Below are 16675 nucleotides of genomic sequence, written 5' to 3'. Positions count from 1 at the left end.
GATTTCCCAGCCAAAAATATAACTAATAAGGTGCTGGTGTGCTGTTTAACACAACGTGTAAGTTGTTCTGTGGGTACGCTTTGGGTTGTAGCTCTGACCTTATGCTATTGCCAAGCCTCAGAGCACGGTCTGTGTTGACTGGAAACACTTGTGATCAGTGCGCCCAGCTGCGAACCAAGGGCCGGATGTAGCAAGGTCCGAATTTGCGATTCGGAAATTGCGAGTCTGTGCGACTCGCAATTTCCGAATCGCAAATTTGGATGCAGAACGTTGTCTCAGACACCGTCTGCGACTCGCCATGCGAGTCCCTGCACTCACAGGGATGGTGGCCTGCTCCTCCATGTCTGTGACTGCTTTTTCAACAAAGCTGTTTTTTTTTCCATTTTGCAGCCCGTTTTCCTTAAAGGAAAACAGGTTGCAAAATGAAAAAAATTACGAAACCATTTGGTTTCGTTTTTTCAGTGTAGGCAGTGGTCCATTGGACCACTGCCTGCTCTGAAAAAAACTTTTTGCCCACATTCACAAAGGGGAAGGGGTCCCATTGGGACCCCCTTCTCTTTTGCAAATGAGTTACCACCAGTGTGACACTGGTGGTAACTGCGAATTTCTTTGAGACCGCATTCGTGGTCACAAAGCAATTCTGCATTGCGATGCGAGTCGCAAATAGGAAGGGAACACCCCTTCCTATTTGCGAGTCACATTCACAATTTGCGAGTCGGTACCGACTCTCAAATTGTGAATGAGCATCGCGTTAGGCTGTTTGCATGGCGCAAACTGCGATTTTCGCAGTTTGCACCATGCAAACGGCTTCCTACATGTGGCCCCAAATGCCTGCAAACTGTTCGACCCGGAAGATGTAACATAGCACTCTTCATGCAAGCATTGCATTGACGCGAGGATTAGGTGCAGGACGTTGAATGTGTGGTATGTGAAGCTGCGTGGGCTTGGTTTGAGAAGCTGGTGACTCGCTCCTTTAGAGTCTGCTCCTCGCGGAAAGAATGTCCTTCATAGAGCACGGTATTTAAAACATGGATAATGCTTTTCAACACGCTCAAATGTCCTTCCACTTTGAACTTCTCATGGGCACATTGTAGTAAACGCGACGCACCCGAGTTCTCTTTTGTGCGCATGGGCTTTCAGTCCAAATTTGCCAACGGCCCCTTGTTTTTTGACCGCTACAACAAGGTCGAAGGCTCGGGTGTTTGAAGTTATCCATATAAATATTTGTGTATTTCTACAACATTTCAATGTGATGCGAGTACATGCTTTTGTTGGTTCAATTGTATGTTTCTCATAGAAGACATTTTTAGATTAATTAAAAGATTTAAAATTTTGTTTAGAAAAACAAAAACGGAACACAGCACGTTCTTCACAAATCGAAGGCTCTCAGGAAATAGACCCCACAGGCCTCGTTTACAAAAGTCCCAGATGCAGCCTGAGGAACCAACGTGCACCTCAGCCTTACAACTGTGGCGCAGACGATGCCGCCCTGCTGGTTAAAGATTTGCAAAGAGGGAGCACGATACTTGAACCAGTGTCGTGAACAGCCACACTCCATAAACAGCCATGTATGAAGTATGTGCCCAAGGCAGACATGTATCAGTTCCCGTTTCTGCCATGGAAGGTGGGAAAGGAGCCATGTGAGTGCATGTCGGGGGGAACTTAACGGGCCCGTCCCCCTGAAATTGATGCTGTCTTTTTCCTTCTATGACTGACCGGTAGTAATTTAAACACGCAGCTATTCAGTTGCTGAGCACAGGCGTAAGGGACTTCGCAATGCAACGGCGAGGCCGTGTCTACCTTGAGCATCCGTTCGTGCGTGTCTAACACCCGGGCCGACCAGACCGCGCTGGATGAAGGGGCCCAGAAAGAAAGACACAGTGTGTGCACATTCCTGTGCAAACCAGTAATCCGCTCACACACACACTGCTCAGCATTCAACTCGAAGAAAGCACGGGCCCCCTACAAAGGCAGTGGAAGCTAGAGATGCAAGAGCCCTTTGCAAACAGGGAGAGCTCAGTTCGTGCTCTCTTTAGGTTTCGCCAAAACCACACTGTCTGCGAGACATTTTGTTTACAGTGAGCTTAAAGCCCACCTATAGCTTACCTGTGGTTAGCTTCAGCGTCTCTCCCATCTGCTTTGTTCCTGTTTGTCATGGTCTACGTGGGTCATGTCCTCTTGTGTTTGGCCCTCCCCTGGAGCATGGGACAAGTACTTGTGCCTTTCCACTGCTTCCGTTTTTGAAGTTATTTTTCTGTGTTTAAGCACTCCGTGTCTGGGTTTTCAGTCCGTCACCCATATCCCCCTCCATGTAGCTTCTATTCCCCCTCCACCCACCCCTTCTATGTTGGTTCTTTTCCCTCTCACCACCACCCAACAATGTAAGTAAATCAGCCCATCTATGACACAGAAGGATGTTACTTACCTGTAATCCTATTTCTCTTCCAGGGGAATCCTCATCAAAGTCATAAGCATTGAATATTCCTGCTCACGTGCAGGGACCCAAGACCACATGTTAAAGTGTAAAATGACATAAATAAATAATGTCATATGTAAGGCATCCCTAAAAGGTGCTGACTTGCCATTCAACACTTGAGTGACTGGCGGCTTGTGTCACGACCACTTTGTCGTCCCATGGGTTTGAATACTGACACCACTGACCTTCCAGAGTTAGTTGTAGCGGTCTCATGTGTAATCTAGGATTAGGGACAATAAAGATGCAAGAGGCCATTGACCCCAGCAGCAACACTACTTGTCAGTACGAGGAGTATGGAAGAGAGAGCAACATTTCATGTTGACTGAGGTTAACCTCTCCTCCGAAGGATACACTCTTGCATGGTTTGGATCCAGAGTCGCTCCCAGTAGTGTAGTTTGAGTCGATATTTATGTAGCTGTTTTGAAGTTGACTTGTAAACCCAGACCTTGTTGAGTTTCGCTGCAGATCTGATAGTACTTTTGTGTAAGTACTGGGGAGGAGCTTTTGATTAATCAGTTGTCTACGAATGGGTAGACAAATATTTTCTTCCTTTACAGGTCTGCAGTGACTACCACCATGCAATTCAAGAAGGTTTAAAGGTGCTGATTTGAGCCTGAAGGGCAACACTTTGTACTGGTAGTGCTTGGATGCCACTCTAAAGCCAGGAAACTTCCAATGTTTTCTTGTGGTCAGAATGGGAAAGTAGGCAACTTGAAGATCGATGGATCACATCCACACCCCCTGATGGAGCTGGGGGGGAGGGGCAGGGGAATCTGGTGTAGGGCAAGCATCCTGAATTTCTCCATGCAGATGAACTTGTTCAGAAGCTTTAAGTCTAGAATTGGTCTGTACTCTGGAGTCAGGCCTTTTTTTCTGGGCCAGTTAGTAGAGGGAGTATATTTCTATTCAACTTTGAAAAACTGGAACCTCCTCCATTCCTTTTTTTTTTTTTTTTTTTGGAGCACTGTGTCTACTTCACTTTGCAATAAGACTTGTAGATGACAGGATGTTGCTTTCGGTGGCACAGCGGAAGGGGGTGGGGCTTGAAACTGAGTGAATAACCATTTGAACAATATTCAAGACCCACTTTTAGTCTGTTTTCTTGCGCCACTTGTCTAGGTATTCCTTCCCCCGCCAACAGGAGCGGGAAACTGAGAAGAGGGAATCAATAGCTCATTGATTTGTTTGTGCTTTAGAGGAGAATGCTGAAGGACGGGGAATTCCCTTTCTTCGTCCTGGATGACGGATGGTAGAGTGAGGACACTGATGCAAAATCGGCTTGGGGGTTTGAACCCTCTGCTGGTAAGATCGCCGATCATAGGATCTGAATTTGCGCTGGAATTCTTTGCACTTCTTGAAGCCTACCCCTTAAGAGTATCCAACTCTGCTTTCATCTTCACCATTTCGTCATCTGTGTGTGTGTGCTGAAAAGAGAAGTTCCTGTGAAAGGTAGATTTAGTATTCTTTGTTGGGCCTCAGGTTTCAGTCTTGTACGGCAGAGCCAAGAGGAGCGTCTTGCACAAATCCATGAGAATAGCCATAAGCTGCGAGGTCAAAGGCATCAGCAGCAGCACTGATGACCTAGTTTGAAACCAGACCGCTTTCTTCAAGAATCTCTTGAAAGTCTTGCTTGTCCTCCCTTGGTAACTTTTGAGTAAATCTGGACCGAGTCCCACAATGATTTGTCATACCTCCCAAGTAGTGCATGTGCTGGCAGCATTCATAAGGGATGCAGAGGTATTACACACCTTTTTGCCTACAGAATCAAATTGTGTGGAATCCTTATCTGCGAGCACTGTTGATGATGATGCTGCTGCAACATGTCTTTTTTAGGGCCACTACGATCGGAGTATGGAAAAGGATCAGATCAAAGGAAGAGCAGGTCCTGGTCAGGAGCTTTGTATGTTTTTTAAGAACACATGATGGTGCAGCACGTAAAGATGCTGGAGTTAGAAAAAAAAAAATTGTATAGCAGGCTCCAAAAGACCCAGAACCAGAGGTAGAAGTGGCCTGGAAGCCGATATGTGGTGGAGCATTTCAAATATTACAGATTAAGTGACCAGTGTGGCAATGTCAATATGGAGCTTTGCTGCCCCTCTGACAAGTACGTAATTGAAAGTAATGAGATTGTCCACCGGGGAGAAGCTCACCAGGGGCGAGTCAGACAATGTTGGCGATTAATCTCTCACTGATGAGCGAGAAGTCATGGACCAGGAAGGGGTCTTGTGTCTATCTCGGCCAGATACGGAACGGTGAGAGGGGCAAGATCTGGACACTGTACTCCTATGAGCGTCCTGTATCTTGTTCTCTGCGTTTGTGGCGTTCAATCTGGTGATCTTTGTCTCTGCTGACTTCTAGATCTTTTGCTGCAGTAATTTCTGCACTTGAGAAATTGAAGATGGAAGTTCAGTAGAAAACGTACAAGATGGAGTACGTCTCCGAGTAGGTGTACACCTGGATGGTGAGTACATCTGAGATTAACCAGACCCTGGGCTTTGATGAAGGTCATCTTCTTCTGTAAGACTTTGCTGGTGATGAGAAATTTGTGATGAGGAGCAGGAGATCTTTCTGCCACAGGAGACATTGTGTTCACTGTAGGCAAAATCCTGACCTCTGAAGCAAGATATGCTTCTCAACGTCGATATTCTTGAGTGCGACGTCAATCTAAGTCTCTCTGTGAGACATCGTACATGTCTTGACGTAGATGATTGTCTCAATGGTGGCTGATGTTGAATTTCTTTAGATGCCAGAACAGTTTACTGTAGCCAGTGGCTACATCGACTGCCGGTGCATCAGTGAATGCCTCAAGGTCAAGCTTTGTGACTGTGGGACTTGCTGCGACGTCCAACTTCTGTGCGGGGTCATCTGGGTCGATGGAGAATTCCCTGATGTCAATAAATAGGGCCTCAATGTCGACTGTCGTGAGTGTCTTGACAGCGATCCCTCCATGGTCTGACATCAGAGGACACACTAGCACCCTTGACAACAATCCTGACTCCGACAGCACACAGATAAGGACTTCCCTTGCTGTCGATCTCCTACCCGGCGATGGTGTACAGTGTTTTTCACAAGCTTTTTGTGTTCTTCCTCTGTGCTCTTAAGAGGAGGGCTCTTTGAAGGAGGCTCCTGACACCCCCTTGTTGTAATTTAGTAGCGATTAGATTAAGCATTAGCAGAAGACGTCTGGTATTCAGCAACTATTGTGAACATTGTGCGGAATCCATTTTGTATTCATGGCAGCCATTTTCTCTGCCACATGGTGCCATGTGCTCGCCATGTGCTCTGTCCTACCTTTCTGTTAACTACTCTTGAAAATCTGTCTATTGACAAGTTATATTTAGCATCTCCCACTTTCGCACATGCCCAGTAAGATCTGCAGCTGTTAGTAATTAGTAACCAACAGTAATGTGTCTACTAGTCCTTGAAAACTGTTAGCCCCTCCTACCTGTCGACTGTGCATTTCCATATGACCTTATATGTATAGAAGTCTTGCTTCTATAATTGTACCACCTCCTTTTAGCCCCTGCGTGGGTATAAAAGGACCATGCTCTCTTAGTTCAGTGTGCTACTTCAAACATTACCGAAGGGTGCTGTTTGAACTATAGTACCACCTCATGAGGTTTAATAAACCTTGTCTTTTATTTCAGTTTCTTTGCCAACTTCTTCCTATATGGTCTGAGGACTTTGTGCAGAGAAGGGCGAACCCCTTGCACTAGTAGGCCTTGCTGAGGCTTACTTCGACAAATTGGCACCCGAACAGGGACTAATCGGCGACTAGGACGCCCGACGGATTGGTCGCGACGAAGGATTGGGATCTCGCTGTGGACGATCAATGCCTGAGGAGACCTGAGTCTTGGCAACCACAGCGTTTTTCCCTTCTTTCTGATTTGACCATCCAGGTGGCGCCGGTCCTCGACTGAGATTCTTTTTGTTCATTCGTCGTGCAGTGACCATTTGGTCGATTTTAGAACTTGGCCGTTGGAACCTGGACGCCCTGTGATTGGTAAGAGCCGTTTTACGGCACTTGCTGTGGGTTTTGATACCTTTGTTTCACCAATTACTGTGGCTCTTGTGTTTTGGGTGACTAGTCAATTTGTGTCCTTTGAATTGATATATAAATTGCAATTTATATAGGCAGGTAATGAGGAGAATTTTCTCCAATTCAATTTTGATTTGAACGACACTTTAAGTGCTACTTTGATTATAATACTGCATATTCTGCAGTATTTTTGGCATGCCTGTTTTTAGCGCACTTAGTAGGATGTGTTGCTTTTGTAATGGTACCAATTTGAGACTGGAAGAATCGCAACCGGCACCCCCAGAGGGGACGCCCAAAAGAGATATGTATGTTAAACATGGTCTTTCTTCTATAATGTACAGCAAATTATGGAATAAATACACTCGTGCGGATCCTGAGTTACGTTGGCCTATGCATGGGTCATTTGATTTGCGAAAGATTGAGTATGTGGAACAATGTATGTGTAAGCAAAGGTCTAGGCAAGATATGTTTGACTGTGTACGAATGTGGGAGAAAGAAGTGCGTGGACGAGTGAAGCGTGAGCAAGCCTTGCTTGAGAAAGAGCAGCGGAAGAATGTATATGTGAAAGCATTGGAAATGAGAAAGAAAGAAATAAATGACTTAAAGGAGATAGAAGAGAAAGAACGTAAATTACAGGTAACTGGCCAATACACTGTTCGGCAACCTCTCTATCCTATCCTTAATAAACCGCACGATGATTTGTTGTTAATAGATCGCCCTCCACCTCCGTATGTCGTTCCTTCTGCCCCTCATGAGTTAGCTGTGGTCTCCGGTACGGAGCAACAGAAGATACGAGACAGTCGCTCTATGTTGCCTGCTGACCGTGCGTCTGAGCTTAGATCTATTGCTCGTAAAGCAATTCGTAGCATTGTCTCTGCTTCTGAACTTTTATACAACATGAAAGGGTGGACGGAAAAGGAGCAGCTATATTTTACTGAGGCATCTGGCACAGAAGTTATTGAACTATTTCGGAAATATTCTGATGAGTTAGAGCCCGATGATGTAGCAGCTGATCATAAGCAAATGCGTGATGGTCTTTTTGTTTTCTCCCAGGTGGCTGATGCAATCAGGCATTTGGTGAAATTATGTGTTGCGGCAGTCCATTTGCAAGAGGAGAAAAGGGCTGTGGACGTAGTTGCACGGACATACCAGACCGGCGGGGTGCAAGCTTCCATCTTCAGAACAGATAAGACTATGATAGTTCACGCGAAACCAATGCGGGAGGCCGCGCCTTTGTATGTTCCTCCTAAAGGATTGGGTACAAGTGATGATAAAACTTCTGTTGATGCTAAGGGTTATTTTATTTATAATTGGGTGTATACTCCTTGGAATAGGGCAGATGTAATGGCACTTAAAACAGCATTACCTGACCCGCGGAAAAATCCAGCCGCCTTTTATGAGGAAGTTGAGGGAGCAATTAGTTCTTGTACTATGACTTTGGCTGACATTGATTTATTTTTTGGATTGATATTACCGCCAGATATGTGGCGAACTGTTCGTAAAGTTGATGATCGTCTAGTTTTTGGGGCATCATGGAAAGAATTAGAACAGATGGATGGGGATAGAGAACCTGCGAAAAAGCTGCATCAGTTGATTCTAGATCTTCCCGCAGCTATATTAGTTAAGTTAAAAATGATTATTCCCCCTAAAAAGATAGATTGGACTGTTTTAGCATCTTGTAAGCAAAAGGCAGATGAATCGGTCTCTGATTTCTTTACACACTTTGAAGAAGCATTTCATGATTTTAGCGGGCAGTTATTGTCAGACGATACGGGCAGACATTTGTTCGTCGATAAATGTCGCAAATCTGTTACCAGGAATAGCTAGTCGTCTGAAAGCTAGTGAAAGTTCATGGACTACCTCTACTCCGGTTTCTCTTTTGACTATGGCTCAGTATTATGAATGTCAGGAATTAGAAGCAAAAGGTAGCGAGGATAAAAAGATTAAAGACGAAGGTTATGTTGGCTCAAGCTTATGGTCCGCCTTTTAGAGGTAGTGATAGAGGTGGACGTGGATCTTATGGTTTTTCTTACACTCGTTCAAATTTGTCTGTTGATCCGTGTGCGTATTGTAAGAAATTTGGGCATTGGGCTGCCGATTGTCCAGCACTACGTGTTCAGCAGTGTTCACGTGGTCAGGGACAAATGAGAAATCGCTCAGGATATTCAGGGCCTAGAAGAAGCACGAATGATCATGCTAGGGTTGATGCTAATTGTAAGGAAATGCCTCCTTGGCATGGTTACCCCCTGACTTTTTGCCTTTGCTGATGCTATGTTTTGAATTGAAAGTGTGCTGAGGCCTGCTAACCAGGCCCCAGCACCAGTGTTCTTTCCCTAACCTGTACTTTTGATTCCACAATTGGCACACCCTGGCATCCAGGTAAGTCCCTTGTAACTGGTACCCCCTGGTACCAAGGGCCCTGATGCCAGGGAAGGTCTCTAAGGGCTGCAGCATATCTTATGCCACCCTAGGGACCCCTCACTCAGCACAGACACACTGCTTGCCAGCTTGTGTGTGCTGGTGAGAACAAAACGAGTAAGTCGACATGGCACTCCCCTCAGGGTGCCATGCCAACCTCACACTGCCTATGCAGTATAGATAAGTCACCCCTCTAGTAGGCCTTACAGCCCTAAGGCAGGGTGCACTATACCATAGGTGAGGGCACCAGTGCATGAGCACTGTGCCCCTACAGTGTCTAAGCCAAACCTTAGACATTGTAAGTGCAGGGTAGCCATAAGAGTATATGGTCTGGGAGTCTGTCAAACACGGACTCCACAGCACCATAATGGCTACACTGAAAACTGGGAAGTTTGGTATCAAACTTCTCAGCACAATAAATGCACACTGATGCCAGTGTACATTTTATTGTGAAATACACCCAGAGGGCACCTTAGAGGTGCCCCCTGAAACCTTAACCGACTATCTGTGTAGGCTGACTGGTTCCAGCAGCCTGCCACAACCGAGACATGTTGCTGGCCCCATGGGGAGAGTGCCTTTGTCACTCTGAGGCCAGTAACAAAGCCTGCACTGGGTGGAGATGCTATCACCTCCCCCAGGCAGGAGCTGTAACACCTGGCGGTGAGCCTCAAAGGCTTACCCCCTTTGTTCCAGCATCGCAGGGCACTCCAGCTAGTGGAGTTGCCCGCCCCCTCCGGCCACGGCCCCACTTTTGGCGGCAAGGCCGGAGGAGATAATGAGAATAACAAGGAGGAGTCACTGGCCAGTCAGGACAGCCCCTAAGGTGTCCTGAGCTGAAGTGACTCTAACTTTTAGAAATCCTCCATCTTGCAGATGGAGGATTCCCCCAATAGGGATAGGAATGTGACCCCCTCCCCTTGGGAGGAGGCACAAAGAGGGTGTACCCACCCTCAGGGCTAGGAGCCATTGGCTACCAACCCCCCCAGACCTAAACACGCCCTTAAATTTAGTATTTAAGGGCTCCCCTGAACCTAAGAATTTAGATTCCTGAAACTACAAGAAGAAGAGTACTGCTGAGCTGAAAAACCCCTGCAGAAGAAGAACAGAAGACACCAACTGCTTTGGCCCCAGTCCTACCGGCCTGTCTCCTGCTTTCCAAAGAAACCTGCTCCAGCGACGCTTTCCAAAGGACCAGCGACCTCTGAATCCTCAGAGGACTGCCCTGCTTCAACAAAGACAAGAAACTCCCGAGGACAGTGGCCCTGCTCCAAAAAGACTGCAACTTTGTTTCAAAGGAGCAGATTTAAAGACCCCTGCAACTCCCCGCAAGAAGCGTGAGACTTGCAACACTGCACCCGGCGACCCCGACTCGACTAGTGGAGAACCAACACCTCAGGGAGGACCCTCCGGCGACTCCAAGACCGTGAGTAACCAAAGTTGTCCCCCCTGAACCCCCACAGCGACGCCTGCAGAGGGAATCCCGAGGCTCCCCCTGACCGCGACTGCCTGAACTCTAATTTCCCGACGGCTGGAAAAGACCCTGCACCCACAGCCCCCAGCACCTGAAGGATCGGAACTCCAGGGCAGGAGTGACCCCCAGGAGGCCCTCTCCCTTGCCCAGGTGGTGGCTACCCCGAGGAGCCCCCCCCCCTTGCCTGCATCGCTGAAGAGACCCCTTGGTCTCCCATTGATTTACCTTGGAAACCCGACGCTTGTTTCTACACTGCACCCGGCCGCCACCGCGCTGCTGAGGGTGTACTTTCTGTGTGGACTTGTGTCCCCCCCGGTGCCCTACAAAACCCCCATGGTCTGCCCTCCGAAGACGCGGGTACTTACCTGCTGGCAGACCGGAACCGGGGCACCCCCTTCTCTCCATTGAAGCCTATGTGTTTTGGGCACCACTTTGAACTCTGCACCTGACCGGCCCTGAGCTGCTGGTGTGGTAACTTTGGGGTTGCTCTGAACCCCCAACGGTGGGCTACCTTGGACCCCAATCTCAACCCCATAGGTGGTTTACTTACCTGCTAAAACTAACAATACTTTACCTCCCCCAGGAACTGTGAAAATTGCACTGTGTCCACTTTTAAAACAGCTATTTGTGTTTTATGTGAAAAGTATATATGCTACTGTAATTATTCAAAGTTCCTAAAGTACTTACCTGCAATACCTTTCAAATGAGATATTACATGTAGAATGTGAACCTGTGGTTCTTAAAATAAACTAAGAAAAGATATTTTTCTATAACAAAACCTATTGGCTGGATTTGTCTCTGAGTGTGTGTTCCTCATTTATTGCCTGTGTGTATGTACAACAAATGCTTAACACTACTCTTTTGATAAGCCTACTGCTCGACCACACTACCACAAAATAGAGCATTAGTATTATCTCTTTTTGCCACTATCTTACCTCTAAGGGGAACCCTTGGACTCTGTGCATACTATTCCTTACTTTGAAATAGTGCATACAGAGCCAACTTCCTACACTAATGTACGAGGGCAGGATGGGTTTAACACTTTTGATAGACGGAACCAATACCAGATGTCTAACTATGTGCAGCCTGATTTCCAATATTCTGCTTATGCATAGGATTGCCTAGGATGGGGTAAGGAATCAGTTGAAGTTCCAGTAGATAAGAGGGGTCCCTATGTTACAGCACATGTTTTGGGCTCTACTGATCAGTTTCTGGTTGATACAGGAGCTACTCGTAGCGCCTTGTCTAAACAATTGGTTCCAAGGGCTCCCCTGTCTAGCTTAACCATTACATCGATAGGTTTCGATGGAACACCTTCCCCTAGCCCATTGTCACAACCACTTGCATTCCATGTTTATAAATTTACTGCTCCATGTACGTTTTTGCTTTCTCCAAATACACCAGACAATATTGTGGGCCTTGATATGCTCAAGTACTTCAGGGCTACAATACGATGCTCTCCTGAAGGGGTGCGTGTTATTTTGAATGATAATCATCCTGTGATGGAACGAGTTTGTCTTGTTAAAGAGGATATTGCATTAGCTTCACTACCTAGTACTTTGTGGGCTACTTCAGATACTGATGTGGGACAAATGATTATTCCACCGGTACATATTAGTGTCAAGAAGGGAGCTGTATTGCCACGTTTGCCTCAATACAAAATTTCACAGGAGGGCGAAGAAGCACTCACACGAATTGTGCATGATCTTATTGCAGTTGGAGTTGTTGGGGAAGTTCCGTATGTTTGTAACAGTCTGATTCTTCCTATTCTGAAAAAGGATACTGATACCAGGATTTACCGATTCATTATTGATATACGAGAAGTGAATAAGATTGTGATACCACAATATTCTGTGGTATCTGACATCACAACACTTCTTACTTTGGTTGCCCCGACAGCAACTACGTTCTCTGTGATAGACTTGAAGAATGCTTTCTTTTCGATTCCTATTCATCCTGACAGCCGATATTTGTTTGGTTTTACTTTGAATAAACGATCATATAGATTTTGGAGAGTTCCTCAAGGCTATACTGAGAGTCCTAGTATTTCTAGTCAAGCGTTAAAACAACAACTTGATTCTTTTGTTTTGCCTGAAGGTGTGGCTCTCATACAATATGTCGATGATATTTTGTTGGCAGCTGATACCCCTGAGCAATGTGGAAAGTGCACTTTGTCCTTACTTTCTTTACTTGCTTCACACCATTATAAAGTGTCATGAAAGAAATTGCAATATTGTAGACCAAAGGTATCCTACTTAGGTCATCTTTTGTCTAAGGAGGGCCATGCACTTATATCAGATCATATTCAAGCAATTTTAGACACACCAGTACCCTCTACTCAGAAAGATGTTTGTGCATTCCTTGGTCTTACTTCTTTTTGTAGGCAATGGATATTAGGGTTTTCACACATTGTCAAACCTTTGCTAGCACTTTTGACTAAAGATACTCCAATGCCCCTCCCATGGACAGATGAATGTGAGACTGCTTTCCTGGCAGCTACGACAAGCCCTTTGTTCAGCACCAGTGTTAGGTACTCCAGATTACACGAAGCCTTTTGCACTTTACGTACATGAGAAAGATGGATGTGCATTGTCAGTTTTAGTACAGACACATGGCGATAAGCAGCGTCCCTGTGCATATTTTTCAGCAGTACTTGACCCTGTCGCTCGAGCGTTGCCTGGGTGTTTTCGTTCAGTTGCAGCAACAGCTGTGTCAATACGTCAGAGTTAAGGGATAGTTTTGTCACATAAGCTGTTGGTGTTAGTACCCCATGCGGTTGATGCTCTTTTAAATCAAACAAAGATGCAACATTTCACTAGCGCTCGCCTGACAGGACATGAATTGACATTGCTGGCTCCTCACATTACACTGAAGAGATGTGCAACACTAAATACAGCCACTTTGTTACCATATCCGGTGACTCAGCCTCAGTCACAAGAAACACATGATTGTATATTCCTTACCGAAGAACAGACAAAGGGTCGTATTGATTTGCAAGATATGCCCCTTCCAGATGTAGACGGGGAATTGTGGGTTGGAGGGTCTTGTTTGAAGTTGCCAAACGGTACGATCTCAGCTGCATATGCAACCACCACAATACACACGGTAGTGGAGACAGCTCGTATACCACAGAAGTCAGCTCAAGCAGCTGAACTAATAGCTTTGACACGAGCATGTGAGCTTAGTACTGACTTATGTGTGAACATTTATACAGACAGCTGCTATGCTTTTGGAGTGGCTCATGATTTTGGTTTGCTTTGGAAGGAGAGAGGCTTTCTCACATCCCACGGGATGCAGATAACGCACGGAGAATTAGTGCATAACTCTTGACTGCATTGACATATCCAAAGAAAATAGCTATTGTGAAATGTAGTGCACACACAAGAGAGTGACCGATAAGATAGGGCAAGGTAATGCCCTTGCGGACCGCGTAGCACGTGAGACTGCGATGCAGCGAAGTACTACTTCTATGTATGTAGTGAAGTCGCAAGCTGAACATTGGCATAATGCTAGACAAGACGTATTAGATATACAGAAATCTGCTTCTGTGAAAGAACGTGAGTAATGGTCTGGTTTGGATGATGAGGGCTGTTGGCGGAATAAACAGATGGATAAATGGAAATTGCCTATAGCTTTTGTACAACCTATGGTTCAGATGGCACATGGGCTGGCACATGTTGGAGCTTCAACAATAACGAAGTTGCTTACGCAAGTTCGGGAGCATCCAGAAATTTCCAGTACAGCTAAGAGAGTAGTAAAGTCTTATTTGATCTGTTTACAATACAATCCTGGAAAAGGAACACGAACTCCTGCGGGAGGGTTTGCTACACCAACTGCACCTTTCGAAGTTCTACAAATGGATTATATTCAGCTTGAACGCTGCAACAATTTAAAGTATGTCTTGGTGGTGGCATGTGCCTTCAGTAAATGGATAGAGGCGTACCCCACAAAGGATAATACTGCCATTACCACAGCGAAGGTGCTTTTGAAAGAATTTTTCCCTAGGTTTGGTGTTTGCAGACTTTTATGGAATGATTACGGACCTCATTTTGTTGGGGAAGTTTTTAAGTATGTCCTGAAAGGATTAGGGATCAAACAGAAATTCCATGCGGTTTTCCACCCACAATCAGCAGGGTTGGTGGAAAGGTATAATGCTACTTTGAAGCTGAAGTTAGCGAAGATACAGGCTTCCACATCTTTAACTTGGCCGGATGCATTACCGTTGCCATTATTGTCTATTAGGTCAGTGCCACACTCTCGAACAGGCCTTACCCCCTATGAAATAGTATTTGGAAGGCCAATGAACATTTGGGGAGTTCCTAAGCCAAATTCTGTATATGATGTACCTTGTGTTCTGATGAATGATTATTTGGCACAGTTAACCGACAATTTGGTTTCTATTCATCAACAGGTTCAAGAAGCACTTCATGACAGATCTACAGGTGAAGGCCATGAACTCCGACCTGGTGACCAGGTGATGATTAAGTCCTTTGAAAGATCAAGCAGCTTGGAACCAAGGTGGCGAGGCCCAGAGCAGGTGCTCCTTGCGACAAGGACAGCAGTTCGAGTGACGAACCGAAAGAATTGGGTCCTTAGTACTCACTGCAAGAGAGTGCTACCTACCTTGGTGGAACCTGCTGTGCTGACCGATCATCGAGAGATCTTGACTACGGAGAAAGGCAGTGCTATATCACCTGACAAATCTACAGAGTTCTTCCCGGACCATACGATTTCTGGAGTATCGCAATATAATTTGAGTCAGAGGAAAGAATCTGCGGTGCCGGAGAAAACTGGTTGCGCTACCGTCCTGGGTTAGTGAAACGGACAGCCAATGTGGCAAAGGGGGATCAGCCATGCATTAGAGTAGTGACACCCGTCTTGGCCCGTGGTGAAGAAATCAGCGGCTGCCCAGGGATAAGAGCTCCAACGATTGTTTTTAATTAATTTCTAGAACGGTCGATTATCACTGTTGCTAAAATGAATAACAAAGAGATCATTAGTACTATGGGGTTTGTTGTTGTTTTGGTGGTTATAGCAATAAAATGGTGAAAACTTGGCTCTTTCCTCGTTAATTTTTTGGTACATCAAGATCAGGGTCTTTGATTTAGTTTGTTTCAGTTTCTTCTATTGGATGTTTTTCTATCTTCATTATTTCTGTTATTTTTCTTATCCTCTGTCTATTTTTTTACTACGTGCTTTCTTCCCAGCGCTTCGATGCTCTCTGAGTAGGAACGCGCTTTATAAATCTCGAATTACATTACATTACAATAATCACCTGGTTTGTTGAAAAGATGGCTCCTGCTCGTGAGTTTTTTGTTGCCACTACTCCAGTACCAGAGGATCACTATTACTTTACGCTTCCCTATCATGAGCAGAAGCACCGTCAATCGTACTTCAATAATACTTTAATTCAGATGTTGCATCATACTCATAATGCTACAAATACTACTAACAGTTGGGTATATGGGATGATACCTGCGCATCAAAAGAAAGGAGGAACACCTTTCATTCCTCTTCCTTTTTCACACAATAGTTCTTGTCAAGCTTGGTATACGCTTTTGTTTGCATCTGGAAAACCTACAGAGGGCGGACTTCTTTTTCGCCTTAATAAAGTATGCTACCAAGACAAAGATGGGTATCCCCAAGCCAAAGGAACTAAATGGGAATGGGAAGAGTATCAACCGGACAATGTTTCAATACCATATGTCTTCATATGAGACTCTGACAAGAAAGAACATCTGTGATTTCTGTTACAAAAACTAAAGCAGATTTATGTATACGTAGCATTGGGCGAATTCCAGTGGGGATAAGCGAATGTACCTTGATTTTAACTATTGAGGGGGTAAATAATAGTAGTTTTACAGCTTCACATAATACATATTTTGTTTGCGGTAACTATGGATATTACCAACTACCTGTTGGGTGGTCAGGTGTGTGTTATGTATCTTTTCTATTACCCCCTGTGTTTTTGGCACCTGCATCATATCACCGTGATTTTAAAATGTTCAACGACGTCATTAAAAATAGATATAAAAGGACAATAAGTACGAACGAGGTAGACCAAACGGACACTAGCCTGCAACAATATGTGGATTTTAATTTAGGGTTGTTCTCCTTTGTGGGTGCTGCGTTAAACAGTAGGAAAGTGAGACGATTGACTAGAGTTATGGAAGCTGTTACCAATCATGCAGCTCTGGCACTTGGGAATATTACTGATGAGCTCCAAATTGCGAGGATTGTAGCGCTCCAAAATCGTATGGTACTAGATGTG

General features: G+C 45.3%; 1 long non-coding RNA gene across 1 annotated transcript; it reads left to right on the top strand.

Annotated features, from left to right (window-relative positions):
* Positions 1-938: 938 nt before the first annotated feature.
* On the top strand, positions 939-15460 carry LOC138260726 (uncharacterized). Its single transcript, XR_011198943.1, has 2 exons — positions 939-1017; positions 14816-15460. It is a non-coding gene; the product is annotated as an uncharacterized lncRNA (long non-coding RNA).
* The last annotated feature ends 1215 nt before the right edge of the window (positions 15461-16675 follow it).

Source organism: Pleurodeles waltl, chromosome 10 (assembly GCF_031143425.1).
Source record: "Pleurodeles waltl isolate 20211129_DDA chromosome 10, aPleWal1.hap1.20221129, whole genome shotgun sequence".
Taxonomy (NCBI): Eukaryota; Metazoa; Chordata; class Amphibia; order Caudata; family Salamandridae; genus Pleurodeles; species Pleurodeles waltl.
This window is presented reverse-complemented; position numbering and strand designations above follow the sequence as displayed.